Source organism: Eurosta solidaginis, chromosome 2, assembly GCF_040869045.1.
Source record: "Eurosta solidaginis isolate ZX-2024a chromosome 2, ASM4086904v1, whole genome shotgun sequence".
Taxonomy (NCBI): Eukaryota; Metazoa; Arthropoda; class Insecta; order Diptera; family Tephritidae; genus Eurosta; species Eurosta solidaginis.
The window spans coordinates 90,932,539-90,944,733 of NC_090320.1; the positions used below are offsets into that span (position 1 = coordinate 90,932,539).

General features: G+C 41.7%; 1 pseudogene; it reads left to right on the plus strand.

Annotated features, from left to right (window-relative positions):
• Nucleotides 1-796: 796 nt before the first annotated feature.
• LOC137241571 (lipid storage droplets surface-binding protein 1-like) lies at nt 797-1,591 on the plus strand (annotated as a pseudogene).
• The last annotated feature ends 10,604 nt before the right edge of the window (nt 1,592-12,195 follow it).

A 12,195-nucleotide genomic window follows, 5' to 3' on the forward strand; every position in this document is an offset into this window, starting at 1 on the left:
CAGTCTTCCCCATTACAGCTGTCAAATCTTTAACTATGGAGTCTCTCAGCTCTTCAAATTCCTTTTTAAGCACATTCGATGATGGTGTGAGAGGGGTTTTAGGGGGAGATGACTGTCCTCTTACTGGATTTTTCCGCGACATAGCTGTTGGTTTCATAAATTATTTTTTGTATTATTCAAGTTTATTCGACAATTGGCTGGAACAGGTAAACTGGTACAAACAAATTAACACCACAAACAGTTCGCAGCACACGCGCACACCTACAACACAAACGATGTGGACAATAGTCGAGGTATTTCTGAGGAAATATACAATTATATGAGAGCGCTTAAAAAACACGTCCTACTCAGCCGACATTAGAACGAATACCAGGTATTTTGTTAAATCGCAAATAATGGTAACTGCGAACTTGTTGCCGTATTTCGATTCTTGCAGAGGTCCAATTGTATCAATAACACGATATCGAACGGTTTACTCGGCGTTGGTGTTAGTACTAAATCATGATGTAATTACAAGGTGACTGACGTTGGCAGCTTCTCTTTCTAATCCGCCATCTTGAAGTCCCACTCTGAAACACGATTAGCCTCTTTGCGAAAATACTTTTTCATTCAGAGGAAAAATTGTAATAAAAACCATAAAAATTTATTTTCATGGAAAAGTATGAAACGGCATCACATTTTTTCTCCAACTTTATTTTGTGTTGACTTTTCTATCATTCAAACTAGTGACATTTCTAAAAAAAAATTATTGTTTATTCAGCAAAATTATTTAAATTTGCCAAATTTGTGGCGTTAAATGATGGTAAGATGTTTTATATTTTAAATAATATCGATAGATATTATTTTAATATGTTCTTATAAATTTATTTATAGGTTTTGTTGGAGGTGAAGCATGAAACCAGACTTCTGCTTATGAATCTGTGCAGCCGGTAAACATTTGAAGCTCCTCTAAAGCAATTAGATGGCGTTAAGGGTACAAGTTTGGATTTACTGGAATAGCGCATACCATTTGTTTATCTACCACCTGAAATGGTGTATTCAAATACAAAAGAATATATGTCGGATTATTTGGTGCGACCGGTGCTGAAATATATCAGCAATACCGTATTAGAGAGTCAATTGACTGCCTATCCGGTACAACGTTTGGATGAAGCATTTACCGTTGGCGATAAATTCGTTGATAAATATTTGATAGCAATTCCACGTATTCAAGATCAAGTTGATGAACAAAACGATGATGATAATAATTTTGTCGCAAATATTAACGAGACAGGCACCACTAAAGCGATTCATCTCGGTCAATGATTCCCACGCAAGCGTAAACGTCGTTTAACACAATGAACCTTGTATGAAGCACGAGCTTTAAAAAAACAATGAGGAATGCAGCTGAATTGATTGCCACCGATCCAAAATTGGCTTTCCAAAGAGCTGTGGGATTACATAAGTAAGGTTGAGTCAGAAAATGAAGTACTCCGTGAGGGTTTGGAACAAGTTATAGTCCTCCTGACGCGCGAATCAGCACGATGTCATGGTGAACTTTAGTGCAATTCTGGCAGCGAAAATACCAAAAACAGTTTCCACCACCAATTAGAGTTAAAACCATGTCAAAGGATGAAGCAGAATCCTTAATTAAACGGGTTTTTATAAGATCTTCATCAGGGAGTCTGGTTTATTCTAATAACACATAAAACGGAAAAACAAACATTAAAAAGTTATTAATAACTAACATCAAGCAATAACATATTTTCCAACAGTTCACTTAAATTTAACATAATACAATAACATTCGAACTGCAATTTTGTCTTTAGACGTAACATTTAACATAAAACGTTTACCTTTAACATAAAATGTTTGCTTTTTACATGTAACATTTATTAACAAAAACGTCCATTCAACAACATACATACATATACAAACTAGCACAATTAAAATTTTCGACTGCGTCAATTGCCTCGTCCATTGCATTTGATGACAGTTGTGTATGCGCCGTTTATATTATTTACGTCTTATTTGAAGTTTACCGTCTTCTCTATTTTTTGTTGTATGCGTAACCCTTCGAGTGTTAGGCGCGTCCTCTCTCTCCTCTCTATATCTAAAATCTTAACATTATCGAAGTCCGCTGTATGGTATTTGGTGGTTAGGTGCTCAGCAATAGCAGTAGTCGTTTTCATATTTTTCGCATCTGATTTGTGCTCACTAATTCGGATGCCCAATGATCTCTTCGTTGTACCAATATAAAATTTTTCGCACACTTCTCCTTCCTTATAAAGTTGATATGACATTTGTTTGTGTTTAAGAAATCTTTTCCTAGTATTCCGTCTGTCGGAATATTAAAATCGTTATTTACTACGTGTAGTATATGTTTCATGAAAAAATTTAGCTTGGTTGTAAAAGTGCCTAGCGTAGACACCGTATCGGAAGTAATTCCAGTGATATTAATTGTCTTATCTTGTTTTGTTGATTTTCCGACAGGGTGGATAAATGATGTATATTGGAACGATTTTCTGTCATCCCTTGTCAAATTTGGTTTTGAGACAAACCGGTTTCAGCGTTGTGCCATCATCAGTGTTGATTTTCGTTCTGATCTTTTATTGTGGTTTGTCCTGTATTTATAGTTCGTAGGTACATGAGCAGGTATTGTCAAAATTGATGCTTGTGTATATTTAGTTATGTGTATGTGCTGTGTGTTCATTCAGAACCGAGGGTGGTTTACTAATCGATTTGTGTGGCTGACTGGGGTAGGTAAAAATCCGTAATTTTAGTCGTTTGACGTTCTTTGTAGGTTTGTTGTTTTGGTGTGTTCATTGTTTGGTGTTTATTTGTTGTTGTGTGTTTGTCTGTTGTACCTGTGCGATTAATTTGTTTCTTGTAAACCAGTTTTAAATGCTCGAATATTGTATCAGAAATTGTGTTTATCTGTTCTTTTATTATTCTACCGTAGAATGTTTTCTGTTTGTAGATTTCCATGTTTTCGAGTATGTTGAGACGTTGGCCTTTTGCTTGTACATGAAGAACCCTAATTGTTATATTGAGGTTTGCTGGGGAACATTCATTATCGACCACGTGATTCGCGAAGTTAGACTCGGGTATAATGTTTGGATTCCGTTTTTTTTTTTTTTGTTGTAATCTCTAATATGTTCTCTGAACCTCGTTCTTATTTGCCGTCCTGTTTGTCCTATGTAACTATACTGGCATCCGCAGGTAAGCGTGTATACGCCGTGGCTGCTAAACGGATATTCTGAGTTAGTGTTAGTTCTTAGTTTTCGCCCCAGATCGCTCGATGTATATGTTGCTTTTGCAGTATATGTCACAGTCGTACAGCTATTATTTTCCTTTTCATTATTTCTTTTTGGTTCTTCATTTTATCTTCTGAGCTTATCTACTAGTGATTTTTTATATCCGTTGTTTGCAGCGATATCATATATGACCTCAAGTTCTTTCTTTTATGCCTCTTTTGTAAGAGGTGTTCTTTCAAGTATATGTACCAAGTGCCTCAATGCTGCATTTTTATGCTGCGGGGGGTGATTTGAGGTATTATGTATTATTGTGTCTGTGGCCGTTGGCTTTCTATATGTCATAGTTAAATCTTTTCGCTTCTTTATCAATATTTATCGTGAGGTCTAGATATTCATCCGTCTTTTTCGGTTTCCATTGTAAATTTTATATTTCCGTGCTGCTTGTTGAGGTACTCCAGTACAAGCTCTTCGTTATTAGTAGTTAAGACGCATATTATGTCATCCACGTATCTAGCATAAAATGACACTCCTAATGTGGACTCCAGCTCCTGTATGTACTTTTCTTCCAGATTTTGCATGAATACTTCCATAAGAATTGCTGATGTGGGGCTGCCCATTTCAAGACCGTTTGTTTTTATATACATTTTATTGTTGAATTGAAAATTATTTTGACGTAAAGTGGTTCTTAGCGTATTTGGGATTTGCATACTTTTCACTTTGTTTTTTGTATTATGAACTATTGTTGAGCTACTATGTCTAAAGTCTTCGATAGTGGTATTGATGGGCATAAATCTTGTATGTCAAAAGATACCAATTTGCTGTTCTTTGTTAGCTCTACGGTCTCAAGTCTCTCTATTAGTTCTGTTGTGTTAGCTATTGCATATTCGTTTCTTAGCTCCAGAGTATCTTTCAATAATCTTTCAATATCGTTTTTAAATATTTGGACAGTTGGTAACATGGTGCCAATTTAAAATTAATGATGGGCCTCATTGGCGTGTCCGGCTTGTGTATTTTTGGTAGCGCAATCAGTGGAGGAGCCGAAGGGTTCATTTGGAACAATCTATGTGCCATGTTAGAATCTACTATATTTGTTGCATTTTTTATAGCAACTTTGATTTGTTTTTGGTATTCATCTGTGGGATCCTCTCTCATTCTACGACATTTCATTTCCTCTGTGAGATCTTCGGTTTTGGATATATATTTCTCTTTTTCGATTAGCACAGTGGTGTTTCCTCTGTCCGCTTTCGTTGTGACAATAGTTTTTCCTTAGTTTATGACGTAGATTCTTTATTGTTTTCTCCTCTTTATTAGATTTTTGTCACTTAGATTTTGACACTGATGATGGCACAACGCCGAAAACGGTTTGTCTCAAAACCAAATTTGACAAGGGATGACGGAAAATTTTTTCAATATACATCTTATATCCACCCTGTCGGAAAATCAACAAAACATGATAAGTCAGTTATTGCTTGTCAGGCTTTTAACTTGAACGCGAACGGACTACTAACTATTTACAAGCGACGCCTACTGAAAATATATATGTTGATAAGCATGCACCTAGCAGTAATAGGGAGGCATGGAGTTATCCAAATAGAGAGGTTGAAGAGCGAATCGAATGAATTTGCGTTGGATCCTTTGAATTCTTGCCGAGTGTGTGGAGTTAATGGGATTCCACATGATAGATCCATACTCTAACTTAGACTATACAAAAGTTTCCAAGTGGAAAAGGTCCATGGCGAACCGACGTAGAAAGCTAAATTAGCATAAGCCTTCGATATGATTTAGTTAGCATGGCTAGCAAAGTGAATGAAGAGTCTCAAGTTACACCAAGATCAAGAAATTCGTTAACCGAAGCACGAGCTTTACTTGAGATTTAGTATGTTGTCGAAAGACTATTATGGAGCTCCCAGTCATCAGAAGAATTTAAACCATCCTGAAAGAGCAATGCATATGACGCGCATGTGACCCTTCTGTATAGTTTTAAGTCATTTGCATAAATAAATATTTCGATTGCTTTGCAAATAACCAATGTCTTTGATGAAGATTGAAAATAACTAGAGTTATGTGGTTCCCCCAATAAATTCAAAAAATAAAAATTCAGAAACACATTTTTTCAGAAAACAATAGTCAGAACTCTTTTTTCAGAAAGCCAAAATTCAGAAGTCAAAACTCAGAAACAAAAATTCAGAAATCAAAATTCAGAAGTCATAATTTGAAATTACTTCTGAATTTTTTTCAGCCGACTGGTTACTTCCTGGAACACAGCAATATCGAAAGAAGGCTTTATATCCAATCGAATTATGGAATATTTATAATAGCACCAAATTGAGTGAAGCCCGAACAAAATAATTCTATCGAAGAGTGGCACAACGCCATTCGTGCATTTCGACACACCCTAATACATTTAATTTCATAAGTAAAATAAAAAACGGACAGGCAATAACAGAAAAAAACTGCAGCATTTTTCAGCTGAAGGTGAGTCATATCGAAAACGCAAGAAAATATATTGTGACGAATATTAGTGACACTAAGTGATACTCACATCACTAGTCTGATGCTAAGTAAATGAAGCCACAACAACAATAAAGCAGGCAGTCACTTGTATCTACTTAAACGAATCAATCTACAATGGGTATGTCTACCCATATGTCCATACAAACAGCGGAGAGTACCATGCACATTTCTGAGATACTCCCAAAAGTATGCAATCATTTGTGCAAGTATCACTCACATATACACGCGCATGGGCTATGCGAGAAGCTATAAAATCGTGCATCTGTAGTCATAGCTGAGAAATGTATAGCTTGTAAACGGGAAGTAAATTCTAGAAATAGAAACGCCTAGAACTACGCGAACGAGAAATCACAGAGTGTAAAAGGAGGTAAAGCTGAGAATCAGTAATGAGTTTGATTTAAGCACGCTATCTGTCGAAAAGTAGTAGTATTGTGAAGTACTTGAATAAAGGCTATTTTGCATTATTGAATAGTGGAGTTATTTATTCAACAGTTTAGTGATTCGAACGTTAGAATAATAATAAGAGGAATTTCAGTAAATTCGTTACAATATAAAGGCTTCGGCCAGCGTTTGTTTAATACTGTAAATTCATTTGTTGATGTATTATCGATAAAGGCACTCCCCGAAGTCTTTGGGGAGTGTTATCGATGTTAATGGTCCTCTGCGGATATAGATCCGGGTCCGACCATATCGGGAACGATAAATATGACCGCATTAAACATTCTAGGTCACGCCCTCCCCACCCCTTAGTTCCATGAGCCTCGCCTGCTAAATATGTGTATGATAAATTCATATTTGTAACAGAATCCCCCCCCCCCCCCCCCCCTCCCCGCGTATGTAAGGTTAACAATTGGGTTGCGGAAGCTTTGGAGCTATAAAGCTTTGTATTGCGCTTATCAACCGTTTAAATCCCTGTAAATTCATTTGAAAAAGATAAACGCGAAAACTATTTAATTAATTACATGCTCTTCATTGCACACAATTTAGAATGTTAGATTGTACTACTTTTTCTTTATATGTACATAATACCTTCCAAATAAATATACCTTTCTGAATTTTGAGAAAAACTTAATGTTTTTTCTGTCGTCCAACTACTTTCTGAAATTTGACTTCTAAATTTCTGACTTCTGAAATTTAACTTCTGAAATTTGACTCCTGAAATTTGACTTCTAAAATTTGATTTCTAAAGTTTGACTTCTGAGACTTGACTTCTGAATTTTGACCTCTGAATTTTGTCCTTCTGAAAAAAGGGACTAACTAATGTTTTCTGAAAAAATGTTTTTCTAATTTTTGTTTTCCTGAGTTTATGGGGGCACCAGTTATGCATAGGTATTACCCCAGGGGGTTAGTGGGCTTAGAATATACCCGCAGTAGGTATGCCTGTCGTAAGAGGCGACTAAAATACCAAATTGATTCAAGGGGTGGTGTAGCGCAACCCTCTCGAGGGGTTGTCAGCGCAATATATAGCTTCTCCAACCCAATTTTCAACCTCACCTACTCGTGGTGAATCCTGTTTCATTAACAGCCGAGGCTCTAACGACCCCGAACTCCTGATGGATGTAGGGAGTGGGAGGGCGGAATGGCCTAGAAGGTTTCATGTGGTCATACCAAATCGTTCCGGAGAGGGTCGGGATAGTATCTTTATAGTGCTTGTTACCGGAACGTACCGGATCTGCATCCGGCAAAGGACCATCAACATCGATAATACTCCCCAATTCCTTAGTGTCCTTATCGCTACAACAACAACAACAACATGCATATGTATTACAACTTTAAGCTGCAGACATTTGTGCGTTATCGGTAACCGTATCGGTAACTTTATAACAGCTGATTCGACAAACCTTATGGGAATCAATGCAATCGATTATTGGTGCCGCTAAGGTCGTAACCAACCAACTGGTTTTTGGTTTTCCGCCGTAACGATAAACAGCTGATTACGTTAGGGATACGACTACAGCGATACGACAAACGGCACCAATGACTCCGCTTTTAATCGGATAACGTTGGGCGTATTGGTGTAAAGCGGTCGAAATACACTTAAACTCCGAAAAAAATTTATTTGGGCCAGGTCGGTCTGTCTGTCGGTCAATCGTTAACGTTTCTGATAATACCTGCCTTGAGGACACCATGCTCTTCGATATAGAATAATGGCACTTTACTAACTTTTATGAGGCGTCATGTTCAAAACATTACTCAATCTAAAACACTTTGCTCTGCAAAAACCTTTGTCAGCCATATTTTTTAGAAAAATAATTTTAATTCGCATAACAAAAAGCTTATGAACTTAATTAAACGAAGCTTAGGACAAAAAATTGCTCTGTATACACAAAGGGGATTTCTTATAAACCAATGGGGTATTTCATATTATAAGGAATTTACAATAGGTTAGGTTGGGTGGTAGCTTCCCTGATAGGGGAAGCTCACTTGGACAACATAAAGGTCCGTTTTGATACCACATATAATAAACTAAACTAACGGTGACGTAGATATAACTACTAAGAAAATCGTTGGGTAGCAACGATAAAGTTCCGAATGATCCCGATCTCAACCTTGGATAGCTCCTCGGGAGATCCAAGTGAGTCACGACCGAAATACTTACGCCTAGTTCTGGCAAAAGCTGGGCAGTCAAGCATAAAGTGAGTTGGTGATTCCACCTCATCATCCTCCATACAGCTGCAGCAGGATGGATTTTCAAATATATTGAGACGTACCGCATAGATACCCATGGGACAGTGCCCTTTAAAAACCCAATGACCATTGATAGGTGAGCCTTAGTGAACCCAATTATTTCAGCAGACCTCCTGCCATCCACTTTCGGCCAGAAAGATCTTGATACCCTGCAAGACGTAGTGTCCGCCCAACGTTTGCTGAGATGACTCGAGGCCCAGCTATGGAAGAGAAATCCACAGGTGGCTAGCGGAGTCCCGAAATCCATACAGCCATCTTCATCCGGTTCAGTTGTACCGATTCGGGCTAAGAGATCCGCTTGACAGTTACCCGGAATATCACTATGGCCCGGGACCCAGATAATCTTAATTGTAAAATAATTCGATACAATCGCAAGTGAGGTCAGGCACTCCCAGACCACCCTCGATCGCACTGTAGTTGAGCTCAAGGCCTTTATAGCCGCTTGGCTATCAGAGTAGATGTTAAATTCCCTAACCGTAGTAGCGCTGGATAGCATTTCATCCATCGCATCCTTAATCGCAGCAACTTCCGCTTGGAATACGCTGCAGTGATCAGCCAACTTAAACTTGCGGCTTACATTTAGCTCTTGACCAAATACCCCCGTGAACAAGTTAACCGGTCCCATGCCCCAGATAATTCCTCTTCTCCACTCCTCCCTCGGGGGAATGACTGGGGTGAAGGTTGTATAGGGAGCGGCCACCGGCATGCAATAGTCCGTCCTTTCCGGGATAAAGTCGAAACTAGTAAGAAGGCTAGAGTGTCCGAAAGCAGAAAGCATATAACCCATATCACGAAGCCTGACCAACGACCGGGCCGCGGCTGCCCTTCCCGCAATATCTACTGGATGTATATTCAGCATGATATTCAGTGCCAAGGTAGGTGTTGTTCTCATAGCGCCACTGATACCAATAAGCGCCGTCCGTTGCACTGACACTAACATTTAGGAGGTGCTCGCCTTGTCCAGTGCTTTCCACCAGACCAGCACCCCATAGAGCAGAATCGATTTGACCACCATCTCATAAAGTCAGTGTACTACTCCTGGCGAGTGCCCCCATCTCTTTCCGATAGCCCCCTGCAGCAGTACAAGGCAACCACAATTCGTTACTGCCTCGCTCGAGGCAGATCGTGGTTACGTCAGCATTGATAAAATTAGAGAGAATAAAAGCTTTAAATTCTTTTTTAATAAGCACACAGGATCTAGGCCTACCTGCCTTCCCATGCACCAAGGTGTTGGATTTTCCCGTCCAGAAATTTTTCCGCCGTTACTACTCAGCCACGGCTCCTGGACAAGGACTGTTTCTCAAGACAGAGCAACAAGTTTGCGGAAGCCGCCTTAGAATGCTGAAGATTGATTTGACGGATTCCATCAACACCACTCTTCTTCTTCTGCAACCCATACTTGGCGGCTTCGCCCTTGGAGACTAGGAGATCCTCCTCCCCCCAAACAGACGACTTACACTGATGACGGATCCCGCCATCGATGATTTGCCCTCGGAGGCTAGGAGCTCCTCCTCTGCTCTATCAGCCCGACGACTAGCACTGATGACAGATCCCGCTATTGGCGGGACGTCAACAGTGCTTTCGCTGTCCAAATTAAGGGGGTCAGCATCCACAACCATGGGTACTGGCTCCCTTGCGGACGCCTCCACCTCCCGACTAGTCTCTGGGGGAGAGGAACCATCTCTCCTGGAATCGGCGTGGTAGATTTTGAGAGCCACACGCTCGAGGCCATAGGAGATAACCCCCCTCGTGTCAGAGAGAGGACCGGTGGACCCTGCGCTTAGCAGAATTAGCACTTGCCGACGTGGCCCAATAGCCTCCTCTACTCTGAGGACCCTCCAGTTATGCGTCGGAAGGTTCGGGTTGCAGTAACGCATTAATTCTAGTATTTTCTCCGGCTGAGAGGGCCCGGCAGGCAACCACACTCGAGCCCTCGGTTGAAGGGGGAGATCCCTCCGTTCCGCGGCCTCGATTCTGGCTCCCCTCCAGACCTCCCCAACCAAAGAAATTATTTTCTTAAAGATACAGACCGACCGCTCGTCAGCACAAGTAATCAGTCTAAATCCATGATACCACCCCGGGTATTCGAAGCATGGCCGCGGACCTGGGCGCTCCATAACAGCGGTCATATAGGCCACTGATATGGCGTTGGCGACCCACGGCCACTCCTCTCGGGAGATGGCACCATCCTCCCTACTCCTATCCAGGACCCCGAGGGTGATGGAGCCCGCTCGTTTAGCGATTTTGCTAAACGCAATTGCGTCCCCACCTCCTCGGGCCCTTTTTGTCGTTGAGGCATTCCGCTCATCCGACCTTTGCCACTTCTAGGCCCCTAAACCCTGCTGCTCACCCGCATCGTTCGACACGTGTGTGTGGTCGTCGCAAGCTACGACGCCCCTGGCCCACTCCAGCGTCCGGGAATGCTTCTCAGAAATCTGAGCTGCATCCCTTCCGCCGTAGCGCTCCAAGATCCTCTCAGCTAGTCGCCGATCACCCAGAACTTTCCTACGCGGCGTCGATCGCCTACCTTTCCCGGCAGGCTTCGACCCCAGGGCACCCGTTGGGAAAGCTCCCCGCGACAAGGCTTCCTTACTAGTACTGGGCTGGTCCGTCGCATTCGCCGGACCTCTACCTTTCCCTGTCACAGCCCATATGGGCCTGCACTACGTGTCGGTTTCGAAAACCTTCCACTACCCGAACTACCCGTACCTACGGGGTTTGAAACCAAACCCCTGTGCTGATCCATCTGATCAGCCCTTTTGACGCGCCGGGAGCTTTCCCGGCTGGCAGTGACCTGCTGCGGAGCGCTCTCCGCACCTGTCGCGTCCCTCGCACCATGACGCCTTCGCCGTCACTCCTACCCTCCTTTTTGTTAGTTTTCGTGTCCATTCCAAGAAGTCCTCCCTCAAGGCCGCTATCCGGAGCCGATTGCGTAGTCGCCCTTCAACGATCCCGTGGTTATCTATGCTGCGCAGGGAGGCCACGCGAACGTTGACGCATTACCTTATGGGTAATGCGTTCAGAGCCAGACCGGACGCAAAGCAGGAAAATCATCAACCGCACCTACACCACCAACTTAACGGCGGCGGAGCCGGAACGTACCTTGAGGCCCGCCACGGTTTTAACGGGACGTGGGCAGGTACAGCATTAGCCTACCAGCCATTTCGATAGGGTTTCACCCCGACCTACTAAGGTGGCAGAATACCGCACCTACCAGCCCAAAGTCATCAATTCCTAAACATAGTCAAAATCAAGTCCCTAACAATCCAGTTCGTCACCGTTGAGTACCGATCTTGCCCTTAACAGGGTCCTCCCTCCCCTGAGCTCGGCACAATGACTCAGGGGTGCGGGTTTTTTCGAGTTGTCCTCTCTAGATCCGCCATTATCAGTAGAAGCAGGGGCACCTCGTGCAGGACGTGGTAACCAATCACGTGTGACAATTCGTCACTATGGCCGGTCTAAGACTGATACCAGTCCCTGATCCAGAGCCTGGAACCACGTATGATATCCAAGCCAAGTATCTTAACCCCCCAAATATAGCTGTCAAAATTTTTTTGCTCTCCTGAAAAACTGGGTTTTTGCTGATGGAGGGTATAGAATATAAGCCGACGATATGTATACTCAAATACCCAGTAAAAACTTGAAAAGGCCATTTCTGAAAAATTTAAAATTTTTTGGTTAAGACCTTTGTGAATTAAATTATGTATCCAAACAACTACACTAGATATCATATCAATATTCATATTTAGTTCGCCAA